Source organism: Ovis aries, chromosome 12 (assembly GCF_016772045.2).
Source record: "Ovis aries strain OAR_USU_Benz2616 breed Rambouillet chromosome 12, ARS-UI_Ramb_v3.0, whole genome shotgun sequence".
Taxonomy (NCBI): domain Eukaryota; kingdom Metazoa; phylum Chordata; class Mammalia; order Artiodactyla; family Bovidae; genus Ovis; species Ovis aries.
The window spans coordinates 56,559,389-56,584,193 of NC_056065.1; the positions used below are offsets into that span (position 1 = coordinate 56,559,389).

Sequence of the window (24,805 nt, forward strand, 5' to 3'; positions counted from 1 at the left end):
GAAATGGCAGTCTACTCCAGTATTCTCGCCTGGAAAATCCCATGGACAGGAGAGCCTGGTGGGCTACAGTCCATGGGGTCCCAAAGACTGGGAAAGGAATATAACAACGCTGTATATGGCCACCCTGCTTATTTAACTTATATGCAGAGTACATCATACAAAACACCATACTGGATGAATCACAAGCTGGAATCAAGATGGCTGGGAGAAATACCAACAACCTCAGATATGCAGATGATATCACTCTAAAGGCAGAGAGTGAAGAGGAACTAACAGCCTCTTGATGAGGGTGAAAGAGCAGAGTGAAAACGCTGGCTTGAAGCTTAATATTCAGAAAACTGAGATCATGGCATCAGGTCCCATCACTTCATGGCAAACAGAAGTGGAAAAGTGCAAGCAGTGAAAGATTTTATTTTGTTGGGCTCCAAAAATCACTGCGGATGGTGGCTGCAATCATGAAATGAAAAGACACTTGCTCCTTGGAAAGAAAGCTATGACAGACCTAGACAGTGTATTTAGAAGCAGAGACATCACTTTGCCCACAAAGGTCTGTATGCTCAAAGCTATGGTTTTATCAGTTGTCGTGTATGGATGCGAGAATTGGACTGCTAAGAAGGCTGAGCACCAAAGAATTGATGCTTTCGAACTGTGGTGCTAGAGAAGACTCTTGAGAGTCCCTTGGGCTTGAAAGGAAATCAAACCAGTCAATCCTAGAGGAAATCAATCCTGAATATTCACTGGAAGGACTGTTGTTAAAGTTCCAATACTCTGACCACTTGATGTGAAGAGCTGATTCATTGGAACAAACACTGAGGCTGGGGAAGTTTGAAGGCAAAAGGAGAAGGGGGGAGCAGAGGATGAGATGGTTAGACAGCATCACCCACTTAATGGACAAGAAAATGAGCAAACTCATGTCTGTTGAGTTGGTGAGGCCATCCAGCCATCTCATCCTTTGTCATCCCCTTCTCCTCCTGTCCTGGGGTTACACAGAGTTGGACATAACTTAGCAATTGAACAACACAACGGTACTGGTGACCTCAGAAACAGCTCTACCTAATGTTCAAAACCTCTGCAAAAGTCCCTGGAGCTACCTCATCTTCTAGAACTTCATTTTAACAGAAGCTTCTGGAAAAAGTTTTCCCTCATCTCCTAGGTGACAGGGGACCTCACCAAATTGCTTCCACAGAGAGAAAAAAAATGTCCATTATCCCACTCTCAGAATATGATAGTGGCTTCACCATAATGTTTATTATTTTCGTACCATTTGTAGTCATCTATCACTATCCATTTACCATCTCTAGGTGGGAGATAATAACTGTATCTTCAGGACAGCTCAAAAGATTTTTTTGAAGTGAATTATATTGAAATACCTTTAAATAAACAAGCTTATAACATGTGAGGGCAACTTTATCATTTTTAAAAGGAAATTAAATGTAGGAAAATACTGATTAAATTATTTAATAACCTAACTGAACTCTCTACTTCTAATCTCCTCTCATTACAATGCATTCTATACACTGCTACAAAAATATTCTCATGGGATAAGCTCATCTCCTGGTACACAGGGCTTTAGGAGCTTACTAATCCCTACAGAAGAGAACCCAAACTTCTTTTCCTTGTGTTACTCTAGACTGTGTACTCTGGTACCTCTCTGGCCTCATTCCCCAATAGAGGTTCTAATCCCATGGACAGAGGAGACTGAAGGTTACAGTCCATGGAGTCGCAAGAGTCAGATACGATTTAGAGACTAAACCACAACCACCACCCACCTTTTTACGTGTACTACTCTATTAAAACTGTTCCACACTTGCATTGCAGTTTCCCTCATCAACATCTTTGTTCACACTTTCCTCTAACTACATGGAAGGCAGTGTAGCAGAAAGAATATGCATTTTGGAGTCAGGTAGACGTGGGTTCAATTTCCAACTCTAGTACTCCTTATTTGGTTGTGTTGTCTTGGGTAAATCAGTTAACCTCTCTGAACCTCTATTTCACTTTAAACAGACATCAGACAGACCTCAAAAGTATGTAACGTAAAAAGATTTCTAAGTGATGATTTTTTTTTTTTTGAAACATTCAGTAAATTTTATTGAAGCACCACACAGACTGAAACCATTGACGACAGGGAATAACAACACCGGGATCTCGTGATGATTTTGAATTCAGATAAAACTTATTGCATCTGGTGGTAACCAGATGCAGGTTCACAGTCTTCTGTCCAGTTATGGGCTTTCCATTGTCTTAGCTTTCTGAAACTCTTTTAGTATTTATGAAGACCAGCACAGAAGCCAATATCTTCAAAAAGTCTTTAAAAATTCTCCCTATTAGAAGTAATCTCTCCCTTCCAGGGCCAATATTTTCTGGGATAATTCTTTTTTAAGGATTTCTTTTATTCAAGCTTATACCACAGTTATTTGTTTATAAATATTTTGTGTTTACTAGGTTATAAATCACTTAAATGCAGAGAATATGTTTTGCATGTTGCAAAATTAATATCTGATCAATGAAAAACAAATAGTTGTCTAGCTATGTCAATTAATGTATATAATATTGAAGATGACAGAACATTTATTATTTATCATTTACCTTGAGTTTCCCACCTATCTCAGTACTTTCTATGTATTTTCTAATCTTATTCCTAAATATTATGTAGAAGATACCAAATTCTGATTTCATAGAAGAGGAAACTGAGGCATAAAAAGTTAGTTACCCAACCCCCCACCCCCACTCAAAGCTTTGGGGCTTCCTTCACTGCTCAGTTGGTAAAGAAAATGCCTACAATGCAGGAGACCCTGGTTCAACTCCTGGGTTGGGAAGATCCCCTGGAGAAGGAAATGGCAACTCACTCCAGTATTCCTGCCTGGAGAATCCCATGGACAGAGGAGCCTGGCAGGCAGTCTATGAGGTCACAAGAGTTGGACACAACTTAGTGACTAAACCAACCAACCAACAAATCTTTGGAGCTGATATTTACAGTCTCAAGGAAGGAAACCTAGTAACCTGATTCCAGTAATCCAAATCACAACACTACCCTAAGACAGGAGTTAGAAATGACACACACTGCCACCCACCCTTGAGATGTTTAAATTAAAAGCACAACCTTGCCAAATTAAGGATCTCAAAAATTTCAGAAACATTTTCTCCCCACAAACAACTTTATGGTCTGTGTTGTAAAACTAAGGAAAGAAAGTTCCTCAAAGATCTTTTCTAGGGGCAAAAAATGCCCAGACACAGTATCTTTAAAATCGAGTCTCAATAGAACACTATTAGTGACACAGCAAATGTGAAGTACACTGAAATACTATCACATCTGTCCTCCAAAACAAGAGGCGCCACTGAGATCACCAGCAAAAATTATTGTAAGTGGTCTGTCCTACAAGCACTGAATCTTCTTACTGAAGTGTTCACTAAGTTAAAACTGAACATTCATTTAAATCCTTTAGAAAAGCAGCTGACATAATGACAAAGATAAATCCGTATGTACAACATACAGTACCTGCAAATACAGTTCCCTAGAGGACAGAACAGTGGGGAGGATGGCTGAATAGTCTACCTTAAAGATAGAGAGATATATATACAAATATATATCTTTAAGACAAATATTAAATATATATACGAAGAAAGAACTATATAAAAATTTGAGATAGGTAGGCTTTAAACAATAACAACCACAAAACAATAAAAACAATCTGGCACATTACAATCTTCATTGTATCTGTCAATTCCTTAATATTCTTTCCACAGAGGCTCATGTCTTATTTGGTATTTTCTTTCTTATAAACAGAGATATCTTTTTTTCAGTTCAGTTCAGTCACTCAGTCATGTCCAACTCTTTGCGACCCCATGAATCGCAGCACGCCAGGCTTCCCTGCCCATCACCAACTCCCAGAGCTTACTCAAACTCATGTCCATCGAGTCAGTGATGCCATCCAACCATCTCATCCTCTGTCATCCCCTTCTCCTCCTGCCTTCAATCTTTCCCAGCATCAGGGTCTTTTCCAATGAGCCAGTTCTTCGCAGCAGGTGGCCAAAATATTGGAGTTTCAGCTTCAGCATCAGTCCTTCCAATGAATATTTAGAACTGATTTCCTTTAGGACAGACTGGTTGGATCTCCTTGCTGTTCAGGGGACTCTCAAGAGTCTTCTCCAACACCACAGTTTAAAAGCATCAGTTCTTTGGCGCTCAGCTTTCTTTATAGTCCAACTCTTACATCCATCCATGACTACTGGAAAAACCATAGCTTTGACAAGATTGACCTTTGTTGGCAAAGTAACGTCTCTGCTTTTCGTCTTGTTTCTTGTTGCTCAAAGAGTGTTAATTTCAAGTATGACTGCAGTGTCATGGCAAATAAAAGACCATTCACACTTCAGGCTCTTTTCATACCAAGCTTATAAACACAGAAATAAAAGTTGGAGGTTTTTGCCTCATTTTTTTCCTTTCTTTGAGGTGGGGTGAGAGGGTGGTTAATATCTGTATTCAAAATTCATCTTGAAAATTAAAATGGCTTTCCCTGGTCAGGGAACTGAGAACCCACATGGTGTAGGCGCAGCCAAAATAAATTTAAAAAAAAATTAAAATGGCTTTTGTCCTCATGCAGGAGTTCATGGACTCTGTGTGTAGCTGAATTTGATTTTCATTCAGGATCCTACAGCCCATGTGCAGTATTGATCAGTATCTCATGTCAAGGTAAATGATCACTCTGGGCAAACTGCGAGACTCTCGATGAATCAGATCCAAACCCAAGTGAAATGGATATAATTCTGAGATCCAAAAACAATAGAAACTTGATAAAAGAGAACCTCTGTAAGTGGGTTTACTAGAAAAAGTTTCAAATGAATTTGCCCTTTCAGTTTTTCTGTTTAAGCATGACCCATAGTTGCCTTATGAACATCCCCTTCCTTTCCCGTGAGATGAAATGCAAATATGATGATATGCAGAGATTCTGAGGAGGCTCTCTTCCATCAATGTTCTGTTAAGTGGTATTATTCAATTCTCCAATCTTTGCACTCTTTTATTATTTCCTTCATATCATCCCAAGGCAGTTATATACTTTCCTATGGTAGCCTCTGATTTATATACAAAGAGAGAAAATATTCAAAGTGCTAACACTTCATTGCTTCGTCTTATTGAGCTGTAGTGGATTTCTTGACAGGCACAATCATTCTTCCATTAAAACCCGCTTACAGAGGTTCTCTTTTATTAAGTTTCTACTGCTTTTGGATTTGGGAGTTATACCCATTTCACTTTTGTTTGGATCTGATTCATCAAGAGAGTCTCCCAGTTTGCCCAGAGTGATCACTTATCTTAATATAGACATTTGTCTATGCTGCATGTGGGTAGCATGTGAGAGCCCACACAAATATAGGCAAACACCGGCTCCAAGATGATCTCCAGTGGTTTTTAAATAAGTGCCATTGGTAAATCAAACAGTTTCTTTTGACCCTGACCTTTCTTTCAGCCTGTGGTTTTTCAGAAATGACTTAGTAAAAAATATGTAAATATGTCTAAGAGAGAATTAATACAAAAACACAATCTATCAATAAGAGGTCCTGCTCTTTAAATGAAAATGTTAACAGTCAGCCTTCCCTGCATTCTATAAAGGATCTAAAACTGAGTGAATTAATTGTTTGAACTGTGTTTTCAAGACAGACAATTAATAAAATTTGTTTTCTTAGACCCCAAAGTTCTCATTTTACAACTGTCTTACTGTCTCATTTTACTATCTTATAGAAACAATGAAAAAAAATTCTATCATCATCACATAACTAATTGTTGAGAACTACCGGAGAAGGCGATGGCATCCCACTCCAGTACTCTAGCCTGGAAAATCTCATGGACGGAAAAGCCTGGTAGGCTACAGTCCATGGGGTCACAAAGAGTCGGAGATGGCTGAGCAACCTCACTTTCACTTTTCACTTTCATGCACTGGAGAAGGAAATAGCAACCCACTCCAGTGTTCTTGCCTGGAGAATCCCAGGGATGTTGGAGCCTGGTGGGCTGCCGTCTACGGGGTCGCACAGAGTCAGACACGACTGAAGCGACTTAGCAGCAGCAGCAGCACAGGCCAGTTACTGTATTAAGGACTATGTATTTCACTTAATGCAAATACCAATCCACAGAGGAAGATAAGAGATAATACTTTTATCCTCAATTTAAAAAGAATAAAACATGGTCTTAGAGACACTTAATAACTTGTTCAAAGCCATACACACATTTATGAAATAGCAAAGCCATGAGTCAGTACGTGGAGACTCATAAAATATGGTAATCTGGGGTTTAGGCATATTGGTTTGTTAAGTTTATCACATGACTGGCCATGACTTGAATCTACTAACTTAGGAGGAGAAAAGGGTCATAGGTGAGCATTTGATATGTATGGGAGAACCTCAGCTCTCAGACATTATATACGGATATTACACCTCAAATCTCATATGCCTAGATTCCTAACCATAAGTATAATTTCAAGTATAATAATACATAAAATTATTATATTTATATATATTTTTATATATTTTTAATAATATACAAAATTTCAAGTAAAATACCATCTGAGAGAAGGACTTGGCCACAGAAATAAGGTGGAAGGAAGTATACCATAGTCAGCATATGCAGTGGCTGTGCCAGGCTAATAGCCACCCTGCCAACCCAATTTAAGATCTTGGAGATTAGAGTTTATCTGTCATAAAGGAATGCTTTCAAGACTACTCAGTTAAACACAAATCCTCTCTTTCCTCCCCACTGGTATCCTTGCGTAGGATGATACTGGGTCCCTTTTTAATCCCAAACTATAAGGACTATTATGAATAGAAAAATATAGTCATAATGTACGATTAACAGAATAAAGCATTATTGTTTTAATAAAATATATTACCTTCATCACACTTTAACTTTTTTTGATTCATTCAAACAAATACCTACTCTTACAACTAATTTACCTAATAGGAGGAAATGAATTACACTGCTAATCAAAAGAACTTCTTCATTGGTTGGCTTATTACATTTTCAAATCTAAAATTCTTAAGCTTTATAAATGAGTTTCCTAAATAAATAATGAAAGTATTCATTAATGTTGAAAATTCTTTACTATCATTCTAAGACAAGATGTACCTGATATTTTTAGGGCAAGGAGATGGTATTCTAGGTGCTAGAAATCCCTATACTTCATGATTAGATTTAAGAAAAAGTAGCATTAATCACAGTGAGAGCAGCATCAGACATAAGTGTGTGTGAAATTCAGATTTTACCTAATGATAAAAGAGCCTAAGGTGATCATGAATATCAATACAAAATAGTAGCTCACTAAATTTTTACCACTGGAATCTGTCTCTACCAAACAAATGTGAAAATTAGCATTCTTTAAACATAATTTGGTATAACCTGCTTCTCTCTCTGGGAATATGGCCATGCACATATATATATATATTGGTCTAGTAGTATAATTTCTTTATAGGGTTTCTTTTAAGATGTTTTGCCATTTTGAAAGTCTAACTTAATACAGTAAGAAATTACTCAAATTTCAAAGTAGTAAAAAGTCATGTCTCATGTCTGTTTGGAAAAATATGTGTGTACAGGCAGAAACACACACACACACACATACACACACCAGGAAGGCAGGAATCACCTACCTACCTATACCAGAGTCACCATATTATCGTATTTCCTCCCTACCTTCAACTTACTTGCTTTCTATTAAGACCTAATCTTTATATTATACAACGCAACACTGAAAAAAATACCAAACAACCTGATTAAGAAATGGACAGCATACTTGAATTTACATTTTTCCAAAGATGACGTAAAAATGGCAAACAGACACATAAAAAGATATAAACACTAGTCATCAAGAAACTAAAAATAAAAATCACAGTGAAATATCACCTCATACCTATCAGAATAGCTATTATTAAAAAGAGAGCAAATAACAGGACTTCCCTGGTGGTCCAATGGCTAAGACTCTGCTCTTCCAATACAGGGGACCCATGTTCAGTCCTGGTCAGGGAACTAGACTCCACATGCCACAAGTAAGACCCAGTGCAAAACAAATAATAATTGTTGGCAAGGATGTGAAGGAATGGGAACCCTCCTACACAGTTGATGGGGATGTAAATTGGTCTAGGTACTATGGAAAACAGTACAGAGGTTCCTCAAAAAAAAATTTAACAATTTAATTATCATATGATTTAGCAATTCCACTTCTAAGTATATTCCTGAAGGACAAAAAAACACATATGACCACCCCCCCAACCATGTTCACTGCAGCATTATTTACAATAGTCAAGATATGGAAGCAACCTAATTGTCTATCAAGAGATGAATGAATAAAGATGTGACATGCATACACACACTCACACACATACACAATGGCCTTGGCTGAGATATCCTAGAAAGTAAATAAAGAGGGGTGGGGATACCTCTCAAATATATGTGTAAACATATGTTTAGACAGGTTCAGTCATAAGGCATTCTTTTCCCTTTTGAATTAGATCTGAATAATATTTGTGTTCATGATTCTTAGTTATAGATTATAACTAAGGTTATAATCTAGGTCTTGAATCTAGATTTGAATTTATCATGCAAAGAAACAGAGCAAAAATAAGTGAGTAAAAAAATCATGAAATGGTTCATTGAACTGTAGACCGAGGACTTCTAAAGAGCCTACAAAAATAAGACTCCTTATTCAATAATGGTCTGATACAAGAATCAGTTAGAATAACAGATTTGGGATTTCAGAGCCACAAACAAGGGTTCTCACACAATTAGTTACAAACAAACCCAACAGTGGCTTGCATACCCTGATGCTATATATCACACCTCAATGTATTAGAAATGCCACCACAGTTCTTTCCCCTGTTCCCATACCCCTCCCCACAACTTACTGCAGAACACACACAATGAAAAATTTAGCACTCAAAATTTAGATTTCAAGTTTAGTACTAAGCTAATACTCAGTAGCAAGCTCTCCCATGAAACAGTCATTCCTGAAATTTAGTTATAGACTTACAAGATTACATAAACTGTATTTTGGAAAAATCACTTTCTTAATGACAAATCAATTCTTAATGATTCATGGAAGCTAACTCTGAATAGTTTCTTCATATCCAAAATATTGACTGACCTTTACTGATAACCCTGGATTAGTTAAGCCAATATGGTCCCTCAGAAAAATCACTTTTCTGTGTTCATTCTATTTCCTGGTTGTAGTTTTCTTAATCAAACAAAAAAAGAATCTATCTTTAAAACTGTAATACACCTCCATCACTGGTTAAGATGGATGCAGAAGTAATCTCACCTGGTAGTCTATTAATAATCTAGTACACTTAATTAGCAGATAGAAACAAAATGGCAAGGAAAGCAGTACTTAGAAGTGCTGGTTTTAAAGGCTGTATGGAGGGGAACGATCAGACACAGCCAGCTGTGCTAAGTCAGACAGAGACCTCCATGTTAATGTAGGATCACTGCAATTTGTAGACAAAAGGCATTTTTTCATTTGTCTACAGGGTTGGTTGCTGCAGGTTCCATTTTACTGTGTCTCATTATTAAGAAGCCTTTTGTTATCCAGTCTTTTCTACATCAACTTCCAACTGCATCAAATCCCCATTTAAATACACTTCAATACATTGAAATGAGTTATAGAACAACCAACCATGATTCAGAGAAGAGAAAAAGAACAATTAAGAAGGTATACTTAGCATACAAGTTCAAAATGACCCTTACTCAGCAAGAAAAGGTTATAAAAAACATGTACAAGGGAGAGAGAAGTGAGATACACAAAAATATCACATCATTTTCACTACCCTTCCTTCATTCCAAAGGCGTTCCAAAGTCTTCTCCCTTCTCGCCAAGGAGCTCTTATCAACTTAATTTTCCTAGCCACACTAGACAACTTCTCTCGTGTATCAATACCTCTTGACAGCTCTTCTGAATAAAGTCTGAGAACAATGTGCTTACAGTGGCATATCTGACAGGGAAAAATGACTCTTTATTGCTGATTAATATAAAGGAGAGCTTCTGAGCATGGAACATTTCTAAGGGTGCTATTGGATAAATTCCTCCAGGGTACTCTGGCAAAGCTGTTCCAAGAGTTCTGTATTATTTTAGGGATACCATGTAACGAAGTAGAAACAGTAGTTAACTTAAGACAAGGAGAACTAGACCTGCATTTTGGTTCTGCCATAGTACTGGTCAATCCTCCTAGAAATTCAATTTCTTCAACTATAAAACAGATAATCTTAAGAATTTCAGAGAATTTTTATGGTGATTCAAAGAAAACACAGTAACCTACCTAACCAAAAAAGAACTTGCATATTTCAGGCACCAAAAAAACAAGTGGTAGTTATTCTCACTGAAACACTGTAACTGGGACTTCTCACGTGGTCCAGTGGTTATGACTCTGAACTTCAAATGCAGGGGCCAAGGGTTCAATCCCTGGTCAGCGAACTAAGATCCCATATGCTGTGTGCAGTGTGGCCAAGATAACAGAAAAAGACACTGTAACCTAAATTTCTTTACAATTAAAGGGCAGTTTTCTCAAATATGAGTATACTACTGTATTACTTTCAGCATCTGATTTATGATTTTATAAAACTGATTAAAAATATAATGCAGGCTTTTCAGATTAAGACTAAATTTTACCTTAACTATAACTTCCCTAGAAAATGAAGTAGCTTTTATAATGGCAGTTGCTGGTGTTGATACTTTTTGCTCTCAAGCTAGAAGCAAGAAATATAACTAAGGCAACACTAACAAAATACAACCTTGGAGAAAAATATACTTGAAAGGCAGCTGGTACAGTGACACCACCTATGGCAGAAAGTGAAGAACTAAAGAGCCTCTTGATGAAAGTGAAAGAGGAGAGTGAAAAAGTTGGCTTAAAGCTCAACATTCAGACAACTAAGATCATGGCATCTGGTCTCATCACTTCATGGCAAATAGATGGGGAAACAGTGGAAATAGTGGCTGACTTTATTTTGGGGGGCTCCAAAATCACTGCAGATGGTGACTGCAGCCATGAAATTGAAAGTCGCTTATTCCTTGGAAGGAAAGTTATGACCAACCTAGACAGTATATTCAAAAGCAGAGACATTACTTTGCCAACAAAAGTCCGTCTAGTCAAGGCTATGGTTTTTCCAGTGGTCATGTATGGATGTGAGAGTTGGACTATAAGGAAAGCTGAGTGCTGAAGAATTGATGCTTTTGAACTGTGGTGTTGGAGAAGACTCTTGAGAGTCCCTTGGACTGCAAGGAGATCCAACCAGTCCATCCTAAAGGAGATTAGTCCTGGGTGTTCATTGGAAGGACTGATGTTGAAGCTGAAACTCCAATACTTTGGCCACCTCATGCGAAGAGCTGACTCATTTGAAAAGACCCTGATGCTGGGAAAGATTGAGGGCAGGAGGAGAAGGAATCGACAGAGGATGAGACGGTTGGATGGCATCAATGACTTGACGGACATGGGTGTGGGTGAACTCTGGGAGTTGGTGATGGACAGGGAGGCCTGGCATGCTGTGGTTCATGGGATCGCAAAGAGTCGGACACGACTGAGCAACTGAACTGAACAGTGCATTCAGTATGGACCATCACAGAAACCAGAAACCAGGGAGATGAAATGGATAGGAGAGGGATAGAAAAACAGGGGTTGGAGCTGTGACAGGATGACAGGATTTAGATAAATGACAGAGGCAATATGGAAGACAAGGCAATACAGACACACAGGAACAACATCAGCACAAGTCTAGAGGTTAAAAACGGGAATAGTCTGGGACAATGAAGAAACCTTCCCAACAGATGCTTTGTGCTAAAACACAAACAAAAACAACAAGAGAAATAAGGTTGGACAAACAGAATTATTCTAGATTCTTGAAAACCTTGAACAGAAGTAACAGTGTAGATAGGATGCCTAAGATCCAACACTTGAGGAAATAGGAATCATTAAAGAAGCAGAGGAGGAGTAACAATTAAAAACCAGGTCTACCATTCCTCTATACTATTTTAAAGGCTGACTTCCTAACTAATTATTACTAAATTTGGATTTGAGCTACCTTTGAATCAGTTCCTCTACTATACTTTTTCTAGAATTAGAATTGGATTTTTTAAGGACATATTTAATAGTGAGGGTAAAATATAATCTTTAAATTAGATAAAGGTATTTGAAATGAAAAAGATAAAATAATGGACAAGTTCATATAACATATTTATCAAATTTTCCTCTAATTTTTAATGATGGCCAAATATGCAAGCTGGAGTTACACACAAATACTGAGTTTGAAAGAAACTTTTCTGGGTTAATTAAAGGTAACAAGCAATGTTTAACTCCATCTGAATTCCTCTGTGAAATGATTGTAAAGATATAACAGGATCAGAAGTAATCTATGGTGGGGAGAGGGAGTGAGAAGGAACAGGAATGAGGAGACTAAATGCAGAGATGAATGAAACAAATATGACATCGAAAGACAGCTTTTCTTTGATGAATAATTGGAACAAAAAAGATTAGATACAATTTAATTTGTGAAATTCAACAAATACTTACAAGGAAAATAAAGAGAAACAAACTTCAAAACTCGGTGTCTCACAGCACTCAGACGCTTGCCCAGAGGGTATGGAGGAAGGCCCTTGCCTCACCACTCCTGCCTCTGCCTTTCCCCCATTTGGCTGTTTCTGAGTTGCATCTTTCATAATAAATTGGTAAGCACTGAGTCAAACCAGGCTGATTAAACATAAGGGTGCCTTTGGGAGTCAGATCTTTGACTCCAGCTTTAAGATCCTGATTTACCACAAGCAATACAAGAATGTTCTAGCCTTTATTTTTGTAATGAGATCAACTAGAACCTCAATACCCAATGTTCCTCACTTAGTTGGTCTTTATAGCTTCTGAAGTAACCAACTTCCAAAGGAACCTCAGAAGGCCTCCTAATGTGGCTCCTGGAAGGGTGTGAGATGTACCTACTTAATCCTGGGAGATGAAGAAGAGGTCCCTGGTGGCCATTGTCAGAAACACTTTAAAAACACCTTTTCCCTGTTTCCCAGATGAGAACACTGTTGGAGCGCTATACATTTCCACAGGTGAGAGCAAGACTGATTAAAAGAGGGAATGGAAAATCTTTTACCCTATAATTCTAGGTTTTTGTTGATAAAATGAAAGAGAATTATGCATCCCATAAGAAAAAACAACAAGTAATGGAGGTTCCTGGGTCTCTCCCTCAAATTCTGGCTTAATAAGTCTGGGGTTTAGAAATTTGCATGTTAAATACATACACCAGGTTATTAGTAATTCTGAAGCAGATGACCAGTAGACCATACCTTGAAAAACACTAGTACAGATACTGGAACCTGTCTATAAATATTGAACTCAAGGGAAAGGAGAAATCGGCATCTTTCTACTTTTGGTCAGGGGGCTGGGGAGAGGGAGGTAGAGAGGAAAGACTTCCTTGTTTGTCTGTCTGTTTTCATTTACTGAGTGCAAGGCCAACATAATACCAAGGTAAACAGGACAAGACTTTTTTAGCCTATGACAGCTTTTGAGTTCAATAAGCATGATTATACATGTAAAGGTTATTGGTGCTATTTTTACCCATATTATATACATTTATTTGGTTAAAAGATATTATATTCCATACTGGTATTTGAATTACACTAGTGGCTCACAGAAATTTAGTTAGTTCTAAGTTAACTTCACAAGTGGAAATCTATAAGAATTTAAAATAAGCAAAATGTAATGGAAAACTGAATATGTAAAACACTAGTGTAGTTTACATATACTAGTAATTGCCTTATTCTTCTCTTTTCTTTCAGTCTCCTATTCCCATATTTTAAACTAGTTCATGAAAGTGTAAGTAGTACATGAAATCAGCACTTTTGACCTGTCTACATATTCAAGTATTAATTATTATATTATACCCAGAGGAGTCAAGTAAATTGGAAGTAAAGAGCAAGTTAACACAATGAAAATTAATAAAGAAAATGTTGATCTTTGCTCTAAGCAGAGCCACAAGTTCTTGAACATTACACATTTAGAGATATTTACTGTTTATGAGGTGATGGGGCAAAAAGAGCTGCTCTTTTACCAAACTTGTTCTTTTACCAAGTTTTACCAAAGTCAACTTGGTAAGATTTTGAGTTAAGGAAAAATATAATAGACTTCCTTGTGACTCAGTAGCTCCCTGTCATCAAGTGTTCAAAAAGCCTGAAGGATGTTAAATATGATATAAATCATTTCACCAATGGGCAAAAGGTAGGGCTAGGCAGTTATCAATCAAATGGCTGTTATCCACTCAATGAACACTCTACTACTTTTGTGATTACAAAACCCAGCACTTTAGTGAAAGGACCTCTAATCTAATGACATTACAATATAGGATAAAAAGAGGTATAAGAAAGAATAACTGGGCTCAGTGAACTGCAAGGTCAAAGGCACAAAGTTTAAATGCAGAGAAACAAACGTAAAAACCCATCAGAAGTGTTGGAAGATTTACAAGCAATTCAATGTTGCTGAAGTATAAAATATGCCTATGCAAGTGGCAGGTGACCATACAGGGAAGGTAGGTGGGAAGTCTGAAGAAGGAGGGTGTTGTTAGACATCACATCAAGCTTAGAGTTTATTTTATAACCACTGGGACACTACTGAAGGATTTTAAGCAGCACAGGTACTACTGAGAAGTAATTGCAGGGAACAACGAAACTTGAACTAGTGATAAGTGGGAGAGTAGCAGGAGTAGAGATGGATGGTGGATTCAAGATACATTAGAAAGAAAATGAGCTCATATTTGTGCTGAGATTACATACCAAAACCGGATTTTACCTTTGTAAGACTCCAGTTTTCATGGTTAAAACTTTATATGTGAATAAATTTGATTTTAAATTTACAAAATGCCAAAGAACAGAACTGTGCTTAATAAAACATAACAATTAATCCAACATTTTCTATGATATAGTAAATCACAGCAATAGCCTATATACTGGAATTTCTACAGCAATTCATAAGTAGAATGCCAAATTGGCATGTCTTCATACCTGTCAGCTACATATAAGAAATCTGGCAAAATTTTAGAAAAACTCAATATTTGAGACTAAATAATTAGAAAGTCCCTAACTGTTAAGATCAGGTCATGTCACAATTTGTGGATAGCCTAAATATTTTACTCACACTTCTAAAATTCCTGCCCTTGGCTAAATTTATATTGAGACTTTCATTAGAAAAATAATTTCAAATAGATGATTTCATTCCCACTACCGATTTAGATACTAAATTATCTTTTTCAACTGAGATACTTAGAGTCAGATTGACTTTCTATACAAAATCTATCCCTAAAGCTTCCTACTTTCATTAGGGTCAAAGATCTTGAAGACAAATACAAAGATAACTAACCACCTATTTAATTGTCAACAATATGTACATACTCTGTCATTAAAAACAAATGATTTAGATTTATTTTCTGCCTTGTCTTCATTTTTGGCTTGGCTATCACAGTTCAAACAAAAAGAAAAATCTATTTTCATTGAAGCTGATCTTCTTATATCCATTAAAAAAAAAGACTAATATAAACAGGCACAAAATTACATGGCTTCTTTACAGCAATTATAATGAATGACTTTTCTACATAATCAAATTATTCCTATGTTCAGCAGTTAATTATTTTTCTACCATCCTGGGACTAGCCAATGTCAACTTCTGATAGCTTTACTTGGAAGAAATGCTGCCTAAAATGGGATTTAAGATATAAGAGAGTAAGAGATATGGAAGGCACAAACCTTCACAAGGATCACATCAGTATAGAAGACTGTCATAAGAACAATAGAAATTAACGTGGGACTGTGGAAGTAAGATACAAAATCACATTTCTTTTCCTCGGATAGACTGCAGGAAACACTTTTCTCTCAAACAGTTGCTGTCTTTGGTTAACTCTGCTTTAAGTAACTGTTAAATATATTTTTATTCAGTTAGAAAAGAATAATTTTTTTTAATATACTGTCTACACTTCAGCATATGAAACCAATTCCAGCAGTATTTGTTAAAAATGTTTAAGTCAAGGAAATGATATCCAACATTCACTCTCTTTCCTTCTACTGCTGCTGCTGTTGCTAAGTCGCTTCAGTCGTGTCTGACTCTGTGCGACCCCATAGATGGCAGCCCAACAGGCTCCGCCATCCCTGGGATTCTCCAGGCAAGAACACTGGAGTGGGTTGTCATTTCCTTCTCCAATGCATGAAAGTGAAAAGTGACAGTGAAGACACTCAGTCGTGTTCAACTCTTCGTGACCCCATGGACCGCAGCCTACAAGGCTCCTCCGTCCATGGGATTTTCCAGGCAAGAGTACTCTAGTGGGGTGCTACTAATATTATAGAAATTTATAGGAAATAAAAGATAAACATTCAGAAACCAAAGTTAAATTTTCTTCCCATCTCAAAATATTTTGGACACTTTAAAACATGGTGGGGTAATAATGAAAATTATTAATAGGCTAATGGCATCAATCAGAATGTACTCTCAAATTAATATCAATAAATTTCTTTTAAAAAAGCAAAATAAAACCCATAATCAAGTCACTTAAATATTTCTGTGATTCTACTCTTCAAAACTGGTGTATTTTAGAAGGAAAAACACTATTTTTAAAGAAGGATTTAATGAGAAAAAGAAATTATAATAATCATTCTAATATAGGTCAAATTCCATTACAGTGCATATAAACAGGAAAATAAAATATTTAAAATGTCACCATACATACCCACCAAATCATTTTGTTGATTTCATTACATTTTCACCATGAAATATCTAAGGCAACAAATGTTTTCATAGAAACTGTCCATACAGCAGTGGACATTAAGGTTAAGGGATACTGACACTTAATGTAATTTAGAGAAGAAATAAACTACAGGTATGCTTCCATTTTCCACAGCCTTCTGGTCTCCTCTGTTTTCTACTTTCCCACCCAAATCTAGTTTGGACATTAAGGGATAAATGGGGCACTTAGGAGAGACGGAAGCCATAGTCTTCCTGGAAGGCAGGGTCCGTGTTCAGAATCTCCTTTCCTTCCATGCCCAAGACAGACAAGAGATCATTCAGATTGGCCCTCTTCCAGTCAGGAAAAATTTTTTAAAGTGTTATAAACCATCTGGCTAGAGGAAAGAAGAAAGGAAAGATAAAAGGGAAGGAAAGAAACAGAAATGAACAAAGGAAAGAAGAAAGAAAAAAAAGATCTATGTTGTCTTCTCAGTGTTCATTGAAGAATTTAGGATGAGAAATAGTTTGTAAAGGTGGGAAATCAATATATATTAAATGTAGCTTTTAAAAACTGAATAAAAGAAAAAAGGCATCTTATTCTTTTGTGTGTTTCTTCCTGAGAAGCATAAGAAGTAGCAAAATCTAACAGACATTAGGTATTCCTAATTACAATTATTCCCTCTTTAACAGATGCTTGAGAACCATTAATGCCTCCTGGTTACTATGCATACAAATCTCCAGTGGTAACATACATCATCTGTTTCCAAACCTGACTGTTCATATAATTTTCTATAGAGACCTGGGGAACTTTCCAAAATATGAATCCTTACTCTCTTTCCCACCTCCCCCAAGGTACAGACTCAGGGGTCTAAGAAGAGAGCTGTTCTGTTATACACATTTTTTGAAAAGATTCCAAGGTGATTCTGATGATCAGTCAGGTCTGAGAATCACTGTGATAAATAAATTTTATCATAGATGCCTTCTGCATTTTAATGGACATAGACTGGCTTTTCATACATGCTTTAGCTTCCCAAGTTTAGTGGAATCGGATGCTCTATAAACAGTGTTTACTAAATCAGAGAGTGAATGCCTATCTCTTGGATAAAAGCATATATAAACTGGAAAATAGATATATTATGTAAGGCTTTTTTAGAGAAGACTGAATTGTAAAACACTACAAATGCAGTGGAGAAAGGGAAGGACAAATAATAAATACCAATTCCTCCATAGCGGCACGCACTCTAATGTGTTCATTGTTTTGAAAATGTGCAAGAGCCTGGAGATTATATCCCAAGGACAAAATGATAACTATGAAATAATTACATAGGTATCCAAAATGTTAATGTCAAGAAAACTATTTTTCTTAAATTGATATAGTCTTCATACTACCATTGAGTTTCATGTATTAGAAATCTCTCTCCCATGTATTCCAGTATCTCCTTGGTTTCAAAAAACAGTACTTAATTAATTATGCAACAAATAAGTGAAAGGACAAGGCTGAAGAACTGTATCATTCATTACAAAAATTATATACTAATTATATATTATGTGCACACCATCTGTTCAGGGCTAGTGGTTTAAAAAAAATTTTTAATTGGAGGATAACTGCTTTACAATGTGGTGTTGCTTTCTGCTAGCATCAACATGAATCAGCCGTAAGTATACATATATTCTCTTCCTCTTAAGCCTCCCTCTCACTCCGCCCCTCATCCCATCCCTTCCCTCTAGGTTATCACAGAACACTTAAGCTGAGCTTCGTGTGCTATACAGCAACTTTCTACCAGCTAGCTACTTTACACATGCTACTGAACACATGTCAATGCTACTCTCTCAGTTGGCTCCGCCCTCTCCCTCCCCTCCTGTGTCCACAAGTCCATTGTCTCTGTCTCTAGTCCAGCCCTGTAAGTAGGTTCATCAGTACCATTTTTCTAGACTTCATATACATGCATTAATAAATAATACTTGTTTTTCTGACTCACTTCACTTTGTATAACAGGCTCTAGATTAATCCACCTCACTAGAACTGAATCTGATAAATTCCTTCCTATGGCTAAGTAATTTCATTATACATATGTACCACAACTTCATCCATTCATTGCTCAATGGACATATTAGTGATAGTTTAGAAAACGAAAGTTACTACTAGCAAACACTCATATAATTTGCACTATTTAAAACCCTTTATATACATTAACTTATTTTAACATTATAATAACCCTAGTTCAGTTCAGTCGCTCAATCATGTCCAACTCCTTGTGATCTCATCAACTGCAGCACGCCAGGCCTCCCTGTCCATCAACAACTCCCAGAGCTTACTCAATTTCATGTCCATTGAGTCAGTGATACCATCCAACCATCTCATTCTCTGTTGTCCCCTTCTCCTCCCACCCTCAATCTTTCACAGCGTCAGGGTCTTTTCAACTGAGTCAGCTCTTCGCATCAGGTGGCTAAAGTACTGAAGTTTCAGCTTCAACATCAGTCCTTCCAATGAACCCCCAGGACTGGTTTCCTTTAGGATGGACTGGTTGGATCTCCTTGCAGTCCAAGGGACTCTCAGGAGTCTTCTCCAACACCCACAGCTCAAAACCATCAATTCTTCGGCGCTCAACCCTCTTTATAGTCCAACTCTCAAATCCATACATGACCACAGGAAAAACCATAGCCTTGACTAGACAGACCTTTGTTGGCGAAGTAATGCCTCTGCTTTTTAATATGCTGTCCAGGTTGGTCATAACTTTACTTCCAAGGAGTAAGCGTCTTTTAATTTCATGGCTGCAGTCACCATCTGCAGTGATTTTGGAGCCCCCCAAAATAAAGTCTCTGTTTTCATTGTTTCCCCATCTATTTGCATGAAGTGATGGGATGGGATGCCATGATCTTCGTTTTCTCAAAGTTGAGCTTTAAGCCAACTTTTTCACTCTCCTCTTTCCCCTTTCATCAAGAGGCTTTTTAGTTCCTCCTCACTTTCTGCCATAAGGGTGGTTTCATCTGCATATCTAAGGATACTGAAATTTGTCCTGGAAATCTTGATTCCAGCTTGTGTTTCTCCCAGCCCAGCGTTTCACATGATGTACTCTGCATATATGTTAAATAAGCAGGGTGACAATATACAGCCTTGACATACTGCTTTTCCTATTTGGAACCAGTCTGTTGTTCTATGTCCAGTTCTAACTGTTGCTTCCTACCTGCATTTAGGTTTCTCAAGAGGCAGGTTAGGTGGTCTGGTATTCCCATCTCTTTCAGAATGTTCCATAGTTTATTGTGAACCACACACTCAAAGGCTTTGGCCTAGTCCATAAAGTAGAAATAGATGTTTTTCTGGAACTCTCTTGCCTTTTCAATGATCCAGCGGATGTTGGCAATTTGATCTCTGGCTCCTCTGCCTTTTCTAAAACCAGCCTGAACATCAGGAAGTTCACGGTTCATGTATTGCTGAAGCCTGGCTTGGAGAATTTTGAGCATTACTTTACTAGTGTGTGAGATGAGTGCAACTGTGCGGTAGTTTGAACATTCTTTGGCATTGCCTTTCTTTGGGATTGGAATGGACACTGACCTTTTCCAGTTCTTTGGCCATTGCTGGGTTTTCCAAATTTGTTGGCATATTGAGTGCAGCACTTTCACAGCATCATCTTTTAGGATTTCAAATAGCTCCACTGGAATTCCATTACCACCACTAGCTTTGTACGTAGTGATGTTTCCTAAGGCTCACTTGACTTCACATTCAAGAATGTCTGGCTCTAGATGAATGATCACACCATCATTATTATCTGGGTCGTGAAGATCTTTTTGTATAGTTCTTCTGTGTATTCTTGCCACCTCTTTGTAATATCTTCTGCTTCTGGTTAGGTCCATACCATTCTGTCCTTTATTGAACCCATCTCTGCATGAATTGTTCCCTTGGTATCTCTAATTTTATGGAAGAGATCTCTAGTCTTTCCCATTCTGTTGTTTTCCTCTATTTCTTTGTATTGATCATTGAGGAAGGCTTTCTTATCTCTCCTTGCTACTCTTTGGAACTCTACATTTAAATAGGCATATCCTGCGCAGGCGGCTGCGAGGGCCGGCCGGCGCACTGAGCGCAGGCGGCTGCGAGGGCCGGCCGGCGCACTGAGCGCAGGCGGCTGCGAGGGCCGGCCGGCGCACTGAGCGCAGGCGGCTGCGAGGGCCGGCCGGCGCACTGAGCGCAGGCGGCTGCGAGGGCCGGCCGGCGCACTGAGCGCAGGCGGCTGCGAGGGCCGGCCGGCGCACTGAGCGCAGGCGGCTGCGAGGGCCGGCCGGCGCACTGAGCGCAGGCGGCTGCGAGGGCCGGCCGGCGCACTGAGCGCAGGCGGCTGCGAGGGCCGGCCGGCGCACTGAGCGCAGGCGGCTGCGAGGGCCGGCCGGCGCACTGAGCGCAGGCGGCTGCGAGGGCCGGCCGGCGCACTGAGCGCAGGCGGCTGCGAGGGCCGGCCGGCGCACTGAGCGCAGGCGGCTGCGAGGGCCGGCCGGCGCACTGAGCGCAGGCGGCTGCGAGGGCCGGCCGGCGCACTGAGCGCAGGCGGCTGCGAGGGCCGGCCGGCGCACTGAGCGCAGGCGGCTGCGAGGGCCGGCCGGCGCACTGAGCGCAGGCGGCTGCGAGGGCCGGCCGGCGCACTGAGCGCAGGCGGCTGCGAGGGCCGGCCGGCGCACTGAGCGCAGGCGAGAGGAGCTAAGGCTACCCCACGTCCCAAGTCAGGGGCAGCGGCCTAGAGTGCCAGGCTGCTACAGCGCAGGAACGGCCGAGAGGAGCTACCCTGCATCCGAGGTCAGTGGCGGCCGGGAGGAGCTACCCCGCGTCTGAGGTCAGGGGCGGCGGCCGGGAGGAGACACCCCGCGTCCGAGGTCACGGGCGGCCGGGAGAAGACACCCTGCGTCCGAGGACAGGGCAGCGGCCGGGAGGAGCTACCCTGCGTCCGAGGTCAGGGGTGGCGGGGAGGAGACACCCCGCGTCCAAGGTCATGGGTGGCCGGAGGAGACACCCCGCGTCGGAGGTCAGGGGCGGCCAGAAGCCGCCACTCGCCCAATGCCAGGGGTGGTGACCCTTAGGAGCCACCCCGAGCCTGAGGCCAGGGGCGGTGACCCTGAGGAGGCCCCCTGAGCCCAAGGCCAGGGGCAGCAGCTGAGAGGAGTCACCCACACCCGAGGCCAGGGCCGGCTGCCTGGAGGAGCAACCCAGGAGCGGTGGCTGCGCACTGAGTCGGCGCACTGAGCCGCAGGCGGCTGCGAGGGCCGGCCGGCGCACTGAGCCGCAGGCGGCTGCGAGGGCCGGCCGGCGCACTGAGCCGCAGGCGGCTGCGAGGGCCGGCCGGCGCACTGAGCCGCAGGCGGCTGCGAGGGCCGGCCGGCGCACTGAGCCGCAGGCGGCTGCGAGGAGCTACCCCACGTCCCAAGTCAGGGGCAGCGGCCTAGAGTGCCAGGCTGCTACCGCACAGGAGCGGCCGAGAGGAGCTACCCTGCATCCAAGGTCAGTGGCGGCCGGGAGGAGCTACCCCGCGTCTGAGGTCAGGGGCGGCCGGGAGGAGACACCCTGCATCCGAGGACAGGGCAGCGGCCGGGAGGAGCTACCCTGCATCCGAGGTCAGGGGTGGCCGGGAGGAGACACCCCGCGTCCAAGGTCAGGGGCGGCCGGGAGGAGACACTTCGCGTCCGAGGTCAGGGGTGGCCGGGTGGAGACACCTTGCGTCTGAGGTCAGGGGCGGCCAGAAGCCGCCACTCGCCCAATGCCAGGGGCGGTGACCCTGAGGAGCCACCCCGAGCCTGAGGCCAGGGGTGGTGACCCTGAGGAGCCACCCTGAGCCCAAAGCCAGGGGCGGCAGCTGGGAGGAGTCACTCACACCCGAGGCCAGGGCCGGCTGCCTGGAGGAGCAACCCAGGAGTGGTGGCTGCGCAGGCGCAGGAAGGCCTAGAGGAGCTATCCCACGTTGAAGGTCAGGAACCGCAGTGGTAAGGAGATACCCCTCCTCCAACATAAGGAGCAGCCGTGAAGAGATATCCCACACCCAAGGTAAGGGAAACCCAAGTAAGATGGTAGGTTGTTGCAAGAGGGCATCAGAGGGCAGACACATTGAAACCATACTCACAGAAAACTAGTCAATCTAATCACACGAAGACGACAGCCTTGTCTAACTCAATGAAACCAAGCCATGCCTGCGGGGCAACCCAAGACAGGAGGGTCATGGTAGAGAGGTCTGACAGAACGTGGTCCACTGGAGAAGGGAATGGCAAGCCACTTCATTGAGAACCCCATGTACAGCATGAAAAGGCAAAATGATAGGACACCAAAAGAGGAACTCCCCAGGTCATTAGGTGCCCAATATGCTACTGGAGATCAGTAGAGAAGTAACTCCAGAAAGAATGAAGGGATGGAGCCAAAACAAAAACAATACCCAGTTGTGCATGTGACTGGTGATAGAAGCAAGATCCGATGCTGTAAAGAGCAATATTGCATAGGAACCTGGAATGTCAGGTCCATGAATCAAGGCAAATTGGAAGCGGTCAAACAAGAGATGGCAAGGGTGAACGTCGACATTCTAGGAATCAGTGAACTAAAATGGACTGGAATGGGTGAATTTAACTCAGATGACCACTACATCTACTACTGCAGGCAGGAATCTCTCAGAAGAAATGGAGTAGCCATCATGGTCAACAAGAGAGTCCGAAATGCAGTACTTGGATGCAATCTAAAAAACGAAGAATGACCTGTTCGTCTCCAAGGCAAACCATTCAATATCACAGTCATCCAGTCTATGCCCCAACGAGTAATGCTGAAGAAGCTGAAGTTGAATGGTTTTATGAAGACCTACAAGACCTTTTAGAACTAACACCCAAAAAAGATGTCCTTTTCGTTATAGGGTACTGGAATGCAAAAGTAGGAAGTCAAGAAACACCGGGAGTAACAGGCAAGTTTGGCCTTGGAACGCAGAATGAAGCATGGCAAAGACTAATAAGAGTTTTGCCAAGAAAACGCACTGGTCATAGCAAACACCCTCTTCCAACAACACAAGAGAAGACGCTACACATGGACATCACCAGATGATCAACATCGAAATCAGATTGATTATGTTCTTTGCAGCCAAAGATGGAGAAGCTGTATACAGTCAACAAAAACAAGACCAGGAGCTGACTGTGGCTCAGATAATGAACTCCTTATTACCAAATTCAGAATTAAATTGAAGAAAGTAGGGAAAACCGCTAGGCCATTAGATATGACCTAAATCAAATCCCTTATGATTATACAGTGGAAGTGAGAAATAGATTTAAGGGCCTAGATCTGATAGATAGAGTGCCTGATGAACTATGGAATGAGGTTCGTGACATTGTACAGGGGACAGGGATCAAGACCATCCCCATGGAAAAGAAATGCAAAAAAGCAAAATGGCTGTCTAGGGAGGCCTTACAAATAGCTGTGAAAAGAAGAGAAGCAAAAAGCAAAGGAGAAAAGGAAAGATATAAGCATCTGAATGCAGAGTTCCAAAGAATAGCAAGAAGAGATAAGAAAGCCTTCTTCAGCGATCAATGCAAAGAAATCGAGGAAAACAACAGAATGGGAAAGACTAGAGATCTCTTCAAGAAAATTAGAGATACCAAGGGAACAATTCATGCAGAGATGGGCTCAATAAAGGACAGAAATGGTATGGACCTAACCAGAAGCAGAAGATATTAAGAAGAGGTGGCAAGAATACACGGAAGAACTGTACAAAAAAGATCTTCACGACCCAGATAATCATGATGATGTGATCACTCATCCAGAGCCAGACATCCTGGAATATGAAGTCAAGTGGGCCATAGAAAGCATCACTACAAACAAAGCTAGTGGAGGTGATGGAATTCCAGTTGAGCTATTTCAAATCCTGAAAGATGATGCTGTGAAAGTACGGCACTCAATATGCCTGCAAACTTCGCAAACTTCGAAAACTCAGCAGTGGCCACAGGACTGGAAAAGGTCAGTTTTCATTCCAATCCCAAAGAAAGGCAATGCCAAAGAATGTTCAAACTACCGCACAGCTGCACTCATCTCACACGCTAGTAAAGTAATGCTCAAAATTCTCCAAGCCAGGCTTCAGCAATAAGTG

General features: G+C 40.7%; 1 protein-coding gene and 1 non-coding gene across 5 annotated transcripts in view; both read right to left on the reverse strand.

Moving 5' to 3' along the window:
* COP1 (COP1 E3 ubiquitin ligase) overlaps positions 1–24,805 on the reverse strand; it is a 231,608-nt gene that overhangs the window by 17,532 nt on the left and 189,271 nt on the right. The window lies entirely within an intron of this gene.
* LOC114117373 (small Cajal body-specific RNA 3) lies at positions 9,381–9,521 on the reverse strand. Its single transcript, XR_003591076.1, has one exon. It is a non-coding gene; the product is annotated as a small Cajal body-specific RNA 3 (non-coding RNA).